Genomic DNA, 11,469 nt, shown 5'->3' on the forward strand with positions numbered 1-11,469 from the left:
AGCCTTAAGCTTTAGGCACAGAGACTCTCTCTGTTACGCCTGCAGGGGGTACTCCTCTCTTTGTTGTGTTATGGTGAGCCTGGCTCCAATGGTCATGATGGGTCTGCCCCGGTGGTGAGTTGAGATTAGCATTGTCTGATGTGAGGGAGGAGTACACCTGGGACCTGAATAGGGCTGGGCTTTCCCCCACACAATGCTGGCTCTGCCCCCTGTGGTGCGACTGATGACCCTAGCCTAACTAGTGAATAGGAATGGTGGCTGAGCACATCAAGAGTGCTCCAAAACCAGCTGCGACTGGTTTTTACCCCACCCTGAACCCTGAGACAAAGGATTTTCTAGTATAAGAAGGGGCTGTGTCCCCTTACAAAATGTTCTCCTCTTGGATCCTTTTCTTGAGGGGGGCTGCTGCTGGGCGCCAGGAGGACCGCCACTGGGGATTGCCTCCCTGCCTAGTAGGACCCTGTGAGCTGGCTCTGGGCCCAGCCTTGCCCCCCCACCCCACCTTCCTAAGGGCCTTTTTGCCTGGACCTTCAACTTTGTTCCTAGCAGCGCTTGGGAGCGCTGTATTGTTCCTGAAGCGCCTGGGAAGCGCTCATTTTCTCCTACAGGGGAGCGCTGTTGTCTCCTGCTGGAGACCGAAGCTGCAATTCCCTGTCCCCGAGAGGTTTCCCCAGCGTGGGGATCCCCCTGTGCTTTAAACGGGTGCCAACCCCGTTTTTATCATTTAATTATAACGGGAGCCTACCCCGTGTTAGAATCACCGCCGTGGCCCAGTTCGGCCGAACCGGAAGTCAGGCGGGGCGGGACCGAGAGACAACAGGAAGCAGCCGGGAGCCCACCCCGCGCTCCGGCACCGAAGAGAAGAGCTCCGGAGGTGCGGCCGCAAGCACCAATAGAGAACCAGCGTCGCTGTTCCCTCCCCGGGCTCCCAGGAGCAAGGGAGAGCCCTGGGGAGAGAGAGGGAGAGAGAGAGAGAGAGAGGGAGAGAGAGAGAGAGAGAGAGAGGTCCGCGAGGAGAGCGAGGCCCGGAGAGGAGGAGCCCCGCCCGCCGCACCAGGGAGAGTCCGGTGGCCGCAGCAAGAGAGCCCCGCAGACCGAAGCAGAGCATGAGGAACCCTGCAAGCCGGTGAGTGGGGCCCAGCGCTGTTTGGGGCGGAAGGGGGCGTCTGGGCACATAGCCGGTGCCCGCCCCCCCTAGTGTGCTTCCTCCATGCGGGGGTTTGTTCTGTGGAGGCTCTGCTGACATTGGGGCACTTTCTTGAGTCCCAGAGCGGGACACCCCGGGGGCATTATTTTTTAGAGTCCCCCGAGAGGGACTGCAACAGCATCACGGGGGGCATTTTGTTAGAGCCCTGAGAGGCTCCAGCATCTAGGGGGCATTTGTTTCTTCGAGTCCCCAGGCGGGGGACTCTAACGTGAGCGAGCCACAAGAGGCTCAGGGGGCATTGTTTCCAGAGCCCACGAGGCTCAAACCGGGCAGCATTTCCTAAACGCCCCGAGGCTCCAAGGGTGCCTTGATTTCTCGAGCCCACGAGGCTCCCAGCCCGCATTTTGGTGGAGAGCCCTGGGAGGCCCCTGGGCATTCGCATGTTTCGAGTCCCCCGAGCGGGACTCCAAACAGAGGCACATTATTGTTAAGAGCCCACGAGGCTTGTGAGGGCCACATTGTTTTAGAGCCTACAAGGCTCCCACGTCGCTGTTGGCCCCATTGTTCAGTCAGCGTCCAGAAAAGAGCCAGGAGGCACGTGGTGCCAGGCTCCCTACTACAGCTGCCCAGCACTTAGTGGGCAGCTGCCACGTTTAGGCTTGTTCTTTGGCTGCCTGTGCAGCCGGCCCTGACATTTGGGACACGGGGCGTCCTAGCCCCAGAAAGGCCAGGTTGGCCTAAGGACAGTCACAGGTGGTGGCTTATGTAATTTATGCGCGAATGTGTTCCTGCCTAATGTGATTTCTGCGCAATTGTTTTTCCTACACCTCTGAATGTGTTTTTATGCATCATGTGTCTAGCTTCTAGCTTATCCCCCTAAATGTATAGTGATACTTAGGTGGTTGTTCTTCCTAGTACAGGTGTTGCTAGTGAGGTCCTGGTTCCCTGCGTGATATTTTCCTAAGGTGGTTAGGGTTGCGTAGGTGGTACTTACCTATTACCAGTAGTTACTTGTTGTGTGCTTTATTTTCTATTTTGGTTCTACAATTGTTCTATGTGCTAAGGGTTATCCCTACAAAGTGCTAGTTCTACCAAGTGCTAGTTCTAAACGTGTTTATTCCTGACAGTGGCGTACGTGGCCCTGTCCCATGTACCTTATCCCCTGTAAATTCTGCCCGTGCCTATGGCACATTGTAAAGTGTGTATTTATTAGCTAATGTGTTTTGTACAATACAAAGGCTATTTTTATATATAACCTTGTGTGGAGTTTCCTTTGTGGTGGGCCTTGGGTGTTGTTGCTGGGGGTGCGTGCGCAAACACTTAACTCACATTGCCTCCAAGTTTAGCCTTACTGCTCGTGTCACGTTACCAAGGGGGTGAGCAGGGGTTATCTTGGCGTGTAACTCCCTTGCCTTGACGTAGGAATGGTGGTCTCTGACTGGTTTAGGCGCAAGCCCTAGTCAGCCGGAAATCCCATTTCTAACAGATTCCTGTTTGGGGGTCAATGCAGGAAGGTGATTTCCAAGCAGGGATCTTCCATCAGACTCCAAGAAGTATTCTCACCCCCCCACCACTGGGCAGTTAGTAGGTTATTACTGTCAACCTACCCCCAGGGGTGCAGCATAACAATGGGGTGACCCAGTGTCCCTCTGAACCTGGGTATTTATGAAGAAAAAACAATGGTATGCGTAACTAACGTCTTATACAAGTAATTGAATTATCCTGTTACTTATGCATAATCCTCTCATGTAACAACAAAACAATTTCATCCAAAGGGAACACACGAAAGAGAACAAAGTTTGATGGGTAATAAGTTCAATTACTTGTATAAGAAATTAGATACACACACCCGACATACCCCCAGGGGTGAGCAGGAAGCCCACTAGACACCAGGGATGGCACTTTCTTTAGAAAAATAACCTGCAACAGTCTTTCTGCCCCCTTGGGGGCAGACAAGATGTGTTTACCGTTAATCCTCGCCCCAGAGGGGGGCATAAACCCCAAGAAGTTTATTTGGATGAGGGAGTGCCCCAACTATCCCGAGCCGCAAAAGTCTTTCGCCCATCTCTGGGGGCAGATAAGAGGTTAATATCTCCAATCTGCCCCTTGGTGGGATTGGGGGGGAAAGCAGAAAGCCCTCTAGACACGTGGATATTTTTTTGCCTTTCAATAAGGCGTTCCGACAGGTATCTGTCCCATCCTGTACCCCCCACACACATTACCACCAGCAGTCTTTTTTTCTCCCTGGGGGGGAAGGAGAAGATAAGCCTTTATCCATTCCACACGCCTAAAGGGGGCAGAATGCCCACTATACCCTAACGAGTTATTTTGGAGGGTAGAGTTGACCCTCTGGCAATGGGCTTGTGCTTCCCTCATGGTCACGGCTAGAAGTCTTTCTGACCCTCCCCCCTGCCCTCCGGAGCATTTACCATGTTTCTTCATCCATTCTACCATTTGGCGGTGGACCGAAATCTTTACTGGCCTTTGTTTTGGGATTAAAAAAAGGGTGGAGCCATCCCGCCGAACCCTTTGGCCAAACCTCCAGCATCCAGATTATCAAACGTTTTTTTTTGCTCCCACAGGGTGCCAAGAAGGTGTTTACCCTAATTAGCCCCTCATGGGTAGATGGCAGAAGGCCTGCTGCATACCATGAATAATTTTTATACAATAATGGGATGGGTTCTGGTCCATCTTGACATCAGGCCCTACCTTTCTTCTCCCCTGGGTACCAAAGCATCTCCATCCCTATGGCAAGAAAGAGTACATTTGGCTACTTATAGGTGTTCTTTTTCCGAATGGGCCAGCAGAGAGAGCAAAATCCCAGCATTGTTTCACTTGCCATGCTGGATGGCTGCACGTTTCGGGCTCGGTCCGGCCGCCATCTTGGAACACCTACCAAAACCCATACCTTCCTCAAAACTAGACACCAGAGGGAGTCCAAGGTGGTTTTCCTTGCGTAGATCCCACAATATTTTCCTACCCACAATACTCAACCTTTGTCTAAAATCATGCATTTGTGTGACATAAACTTCCAGATCCTGCATGAATCCCAAAAATTCCTATCAACTAGCGATCCCCTACTTGTCTTGCTAAAAACGCTACCCCGTTTGTGTGGCTGGGGCTAGCTCCTGCAACAGGCATAGATCAAACCAGTCAATGGAGATTCCACGGGTGTATTCAGAAATGTCTGGGTATGGTAGATTTCTTTGGGTGGCAGCTGAGCTAGAACTGTATCTGCAGTCATTCTAAAATGGATTCTGCTGCATGAAATATGTCTCCAAGTTATGATTTGTGTTGCAGGCTCAGCCACACACGTGGGGTACCGTTTTTATCGAAAGACATGTGGAAACTCAGAATAGTAGAACATTTGTTATTACTAATTTGATTTCTCTGCATTTGTGGCTTCCAAATGTAAGCCAGTGTGCCAGAAAGAAAACATGTTGCAAAATGCCCTCTGAATCACATGATAGTATGGGTAACCCCAAATTCAGAGATGACAAATAACCACTGTTTTTAAACTCAGTGTTTTGTATACATTCCAAAAATATATAGTTTTCCATGATATCTATTTTTAATTTCTTTATATTTTATCATATGATTTGGTACACAGTAAAAAATCATTTGTAAGTTGCGGCTTAGTTTACTCGTCTGGGTATTGCATGTTTCTGGGGAACCTACAAACCATGCATTTCACCATAACCAGAAGGATCTGTCAGTCTTAACAGTATAAGGCTTTGGAAATCAGTCATCTTAACAAGAAGCTACTGATGAAAATGTTGTCACAAATATATTTTTTTTCTACTCATTTTCACATAATTTGTTTTATTTCAACAGTTTCTTTAGGGAAACCTTGAGGAATCTACACAAATGACCCCTTGCTGAATTTAGAATTTTGCTGACTTTCGATTTCATAGAGGTAAACTGGTGCCCAGTGATAAGGTGCTGGAGGCACTGCGACATTCCTGGAACTGCGATGCATGTTCTGTGGGAGTGCCCTAGACTAAAACAATTCCGGAATGAAATTTTGACTGACATAGATACTTATTTTTTGAAACACAGATACTCAGATTTCCCACATATGCCATACTGGGACTCCCCAACGCACTTACATATCCACTTTATTCATGAAGAGGTCATAGTATAGCTCTCTCACTAGGGGCGGCGTACCAGTCTATACTAGCACTCTGGGGAATGGATAATGTGCTGAACTGGCTACATCCCATCTGGCATGTGCTTGGTATGGAGAGGTTCTCTTTGACACTTACACAGCAAGGGTATTCTTACAGAGATCTCTGGCAGCCATATATCGGGCTCATCTTCCAAAAATTTATGGAACCGACCTGGCCCAGAAATCTGAGATTGCTCTGATTAACCATACCCATAGCATGATCAGGTTAGGGCACAGCTTTTCAAACTTTTCATGTTGGTGACACACTTTTTGGAGATGCATCTTTTTGGGATACAGTAAAACAGTGTAGGTGCGGGGCTAGAACAACAACAAACGGTGACCATGTGGTTGAACACAGGCCCCTGCAGCGGATGCCTTCGTCCTCTCGATCTCCCTCCCTCTGATCTCCCTCCCTCTGATCGCCCTCCCTCTGGTCGCCCTCCCTCTGGTCGCCCTCCCTCAGAAGTTGGCCTGGTGTATGATGTTCACTATTCTAGTGAGCACCTTGTACCAGTCCAAACAACCCTTAGGGTGATGGTTGTAAAGTCAACCTTATAGACCAGCTATCCTAGTAGTAGCATGGACTAAGCAGTCTTAGGCTTAACTCAAGAGGGCATGTGAAGCCAGCTGTATTACCATATGCAATCCTTTTAATACCAAATGAAAGGACACAACACAAGTTATATAATATATTATAAAATATATGTATTTATTACTAGAATAATCCCCTGTACTCTAATGAGGACAGAAGCACAAGCGTTAAACAAAGAACTTCATATAACATACAAAAGTTGCACAAATATGGATAGGCCCTGGTGGCCCCTAAAACCATATACTAAAATAGTGGTATAAGAACCACGTCACGAACAATGGTAAGGACTAGGGCCTTGAGAATCACTGGGGCTACACTGGACTAACAGAAGTTAGGACTGGGTGGCCCACAGGATGCGGGTGCAGTGTCTAAATGCACACGCGTGCACCAATAGAAGTCAATGGTGCGTGAAGTTAGAAAGTTGCAGTTTTGGAAGTCTTCCGACTGGACTATAACTTAACCACTTAAAACTAGGACACTAGGGATGTAAATCTCTACAGGAGCACCGTAGTGCTGGCGTTACCTCACCCACAGGAAGCGGGTGCATAGGTGTCAAAGTGTGTCGGCTTTCGTCGTGGAGTTCTATGGAGCCTTGGAGAAAAGATGCTGCAGGCGACCAGGTGAGAAGAGTCCGGGTGGATCCAAGGTTGTCTCGAAGATGTAGAGTACCTGAAAGCAGAGGGGACAGAGTCTGGGTCACTAGCCAGTGACCAAGAAGGAACCAGGCGATGTCGGGCGCAATCAGGTGGTTGTCGTGAAGCTGGTCTCCGCTGCCACGTGGACCCGGAGGTATCGACGATGACCAGGAGTCTGACACGGACTGTCCCACGAAGGCTCTCACTGTCGGCGGTGTCCGCTTCCGGATTGGAGTCAACAGGCCTTGGCAAATGCAACCCACGCAGGAATCGAAGATGGCTTCTGGATCAGACCAGCAAGGTCTGATGGGCTGCTCCTTTTCAGGGGAGCAGGGGCCAGTCTGGAGCAACCAGACCAGCGTTGTAAATTCGAAGGTTCGTCGTCACAGAGGCCACTAGCCAACGGGCAAGTGACTGGACAGATGCGTCGAGCAGGAAAATGCAAAAGGACCTCACGCAGCACTCTGTGAGTGTGGAGAGGTGATCTTCGGTGCAAATGATGCTCGGGGCTGGGGCTTCTCAATCCCCAATACACAGCTTCGAGGGTGCCTCGGGAGCTGCACAGAATGCACTTCGCTAGCTTTCCAAGATGGCCGGTCCCACGTCGCCTCCACGGGTCTCAGCTTTGCTGTGGCTGTGGATCGGGCTGTTTGATGTCTGGAAGTCCGGTTCTTGACGGTCTCTGTCGTTCGAGCTCCGGCGAGAGCAACAACAAAGCAAACCTTTGAGCGCTTGATGGTGCCTGCTTGCACAGGGTGGCCACTCCTTGACCACAAGGGAGATTCTTCAGTCTTCTACGTCGAGTAGGATGTTGAAGGGTCCAGAGTTATGTATCAAAGTCTCAGTCAGGATTATCTGATGTCTTAGGACGCAGCTCCTACCTTTATTCCAAATCAAGGGGCTGGATTACCTGCTAGGTCCCTCCAATGGGTGGGACCCAGGAAGGGGGAGGTTACACCCCTTTCCCTTTGTCCAGTTTCGCGCCAGAGCTGAGGCTGGAGTGCTCCAGCACCGGTTTGAACTGGGCTATGCATGGGACACCTTGTGTGCCCCAGGCAGTGTCTAGTTTCATTCAACCCTCCCTGCCCCAATCCACTATCTCCTGTCTGGGGTGGTGCTAGCACCTCCCTGTGACAGGAAACCTTTTGTCCAGGCCTCCCCTGCTGGAGTTTCGGTCAGCAGCAGGAGGCCAGACTTGTGTCTGTGGCAGCAGCATCCATTTTGTGATGCTGAGGCTCTGGTTAGTTTTAACCGCGTTTAAGTAAAGTAACATGTCTTCTCCTTCTAGAAGGGTGGAATGCTTCCGCCGTCGCCAGGACTCGCGAGGGGGTCGTTTTCCAAAGCGTATGACACCTTATACGACATGCTTTGATAAAGCCAAACCAAAGATAGCATCTAACCGCAAGGATTATAATGCACTTAAGAGTATATGGTATGGCAATATCAGAGAACAGCTATAAGGACTTGGTTCCGAAAGCTGCAGACAGGCTCAGCTCATGCTAGAGCACCATCTCACATAAAACCAAGCACTCTGCCTCCAGGATTGTTAAGGCCTGCCATAGGAGTGACTTATAGGTGCTTATGTGTCTATATGTAAAGGTAGATATAGGAGTACTATACCTAAGCAAGGGGTGATTACACGACCTTGCCCCAGCTGAGTGGTCAGCCAGTTGTCAGTTTGGATGGCCAGCCAGTGCTGGCAAAAGATATGCTGCAGCCCCTGGTAGGCCTTGGGTGCACCTATGCCCTGGGTACCTATAGTACACTGTACAGGGGCTCATAAGGTGATCCAATACCCAAATGGTGATGTACCTAAAGTACATGGTTGTGAATTTAGAGAGAGAACAGCAGGGCTGTGGGTCTGATTAGCAGGCCCACAGCCACATTAAGTCGAAAACCAGTGAAGCAAAAAGCAAAAAAATGGGGTGACCATAGGAAAGCAGACCCTACTCTCCTACATAACCCCCCCCCCCCCCCCCAACGCAGGGACATTAGACTAACCTTGACCAGTTGTGTCTTCATGTTCTAAGTGGAAGTACCTGGAGAGACCATCTGCATTGCCATGGTCAGTCCCTGGTCTGTGCTCCACTGTAAAGTTCATCCACTGTAGGGAAATGGACCACCTGAGCAGTTTGGGATTTTCACCCTTCATCTGATTAAGCCATAAGAGGGGCTTATGGTCGGTCTGAATTTTGAAGTGAGTGCCAAACCAGTATTGTCTCAACTTCTTCGGGGCCCAAACCACAGCAAAGGCCTCCCTCTCAATAGCTGACCAACGTTTCTCTCTAGGGGTCAGCCTTCTGCTAATAAAAGCAATGGGCTGGTCTTGACCATCTACAGTTGTGAAAGCACAGCTCCCACCCCCAACTCAGAAACATCTGTTTGGACAATGAACTCTTTGGAGTAGTCAGGACTCTTAAGGATTGGTGCAGAGCACATGGCCTTCTTCAGGTCATCAAATGCCCTTTGACAGCTAACTGTCCACTGAACCTTTGTTTGGCATCTTCTTGAATGTCAGATCATTGAGTGCTGTCACAATGGACCCATAATTCTTGACAACTTTTCTGTAGTACCCAGACAGGCCCAAGAAAGCTCTGACCTGTGTCTGGGTGGTTGGAGGAGCCCAGTTCTGTATGGCCTGGATCGTACTCTCCAGTGGTTGAACCTGACCCCCACCTACAAGGTGGCCCAGGTACACAACCTTACTCTGCCCTATCTGGCACTTTGTGGCCTTGATAGTTAGGCCTGCCTTTTGCAGGACCTCTAAAACCTTCTTCAGGTGGATCAGGTGATCCTCCCAGGTGGAGCTGAAGACGGCTGTCCTGCCTCGGTGGTAGTAGGGGGTGGGTGTGGTCCGGGGGGCATGTCCTGGGGGTGGTGGTGATGGGTGTTGTGACTTTCTTGGGTGTAGGAGTTGCATGATCAGTAGCTCTATGAAGTGTTGGTCTTTAGATGTGGCTCTGGGCTACCTGTCATACTGTAGGTAGTCCTGCTTTACACCAGTAAAAGGCCGATGTTAAATTCTTACTGCTAACACAGCTTTTCGCCTGGTTTTGGATGGTATTGCAGATTTGACTGGTCGTTGAAAATATCGGGAAGCGGTGTTTTCGTGTTATTTTTGCACGAGAACACCTACTCTGCTTATCATTAGCGATAGTTGTCACTCTCATTTGTGGAGATTTTATTTTTTGCGGAAGCTATCGATGGAAAACTGGGGATATTGGCAGTTTTCACCAGGTTGGGAATGGAATGATAATTTAAAATGACTGAAAAAACTATAGGTTTAATGAACATTATAATTCGAAATTAGTATTTAAATAAACCTTAGAAATTCACTGAAAAAAACCATAGGTTTTAGGGACGTTATAGTTAGTTGATCATTTCACTCATCCAAAACCAGAAAAATTCAAACGTTCTAGTTAGTGGAGCCAACTATAACTCGCGCCCCTGCAATGCACTGCTGATGACGCCACATATTAAATCACTCATGACATAGTCAGTGACATCACTGATGACATCATCCACATGATAATCTGATGCACCTCCTCACACCCTAATATAACCTTTGATACACCCACTCTAAAATACAGACTACCATTTTTGAAAACATAGAGAAACCAATAGCAGTTACTATATACCCATTGACTAATTCCTAGCTATACACACACATTCATTCACCCATACAGTTACTCATACATGCAGTCACTCAAAAAATACAGCACTATTATATGTACTCGTACACCTATACCAACACTCCTACACCGTCACTCATCCATTAAGTTATTGACACACCTAGCTAGTCATGTAAATAATCAATAACACTGCCATTTACTCACCTATACAGTTTTACATTCACTATCTAACCTATTCATACAGATCAACATATACTTACTGTCGTATACAGTCACTGACACAAGCACACACTCATTTATACAGCCACTCACAATTGCTCACTCTCACATATGGTCATTTATATACTCCAACACTCGCATATACTGCCTTTCACATATGTATTTACTCACACGCATACCACTAAGACATACATTCACTGACCAACACACTGATACACACACACACACACACACACTCACACAGCTATTTCCACATGCACTATTGTACCCACTCACCCAGTAAATTATCCACTCACACATTTAGGCAGAAATTCACTCGCCCACCCACCCACACACACACACACACAAACACTGAGGCACACATACAGATACTCATGCAACCAATAAGTAACCCATATAGACTGTCATGTACCTACTCATCAACTCATGCAGCAGCTTAGACCACAACAGAGGGACTGGTACAGACATTCACAAAGTATAGTCACTAACCCATGCATTCAGTAAGACACAATCACTTCCTAATAGTCAGTCACACACCTATTAAATCCTCCACCCAGACACTTGTACACCAAATCATCCTTCAATACACCTTGGCATTAACATATATAAAATATATTTAAACTTTACAGAAACACACATTCACTGGATGATGGCATCAGTGATGTCATTTGAGATGTCATCAGTGAGGTCACTGACCATGTCATGAGTGATGTAATATGTGACGTCATCAGCAGTGCATTGCGGGGGCGCGAGTTATAGTTAGCTCTACTAACTATAACGTTCGAATTTCTCTGGTTTTGTACGAGTGAAATGTCCAACTAACTATAACGTCCCTGAAACCTATGTTTTTTTCCAGTGAATTTAGAACTAAGATGACTCGGTGAGGAACTTTTAAAGTTCAATGCCAGGTAGAAGATGATTTTGAGAGTGTATGTTCTGACTGGCATCCCGATAACATGAACTTTCAGTAATTATTTTATGTGACTCTCAGCAGTCTGATTTATTTTCCCTGAAACGATTTCCCTTGTTTCAACTGGTGTGTTTTCGGGGACTGAAACGCTATGAGGAGCACATAC

At 48.1% G+C, this 11,469-nt stretch overlaps 1 protein-coding gene across 1 annotated transcript in view; it reads left to right on the forward strand.

Annotated features, from left to right (window-relative positions):
- The window catches only part of SCYL3 (SCY1 like pseudokinase 3), a 917,463-nt gene that overhangs the window by 5,988 nt on the left and 900,006 nt on the right, over nt 1-11,469 (forward strand). The window lies entirely within an intron of this gene.

The sequence above is a fragment of the Lissotriton helveticus genome, chromosome 1_1 (assembly GCF_964261635.1).
Source record: "Lissotriton helveticus chromosome 1_1, aLisHel1.1, whole genome shotgun sequence".
Lineage (NCBI taxonomy): Eukaryota > Metazoa > Chordata > Amphibia > Caudata > Salamandridae > Lissotriton > Lissotriton helveticus.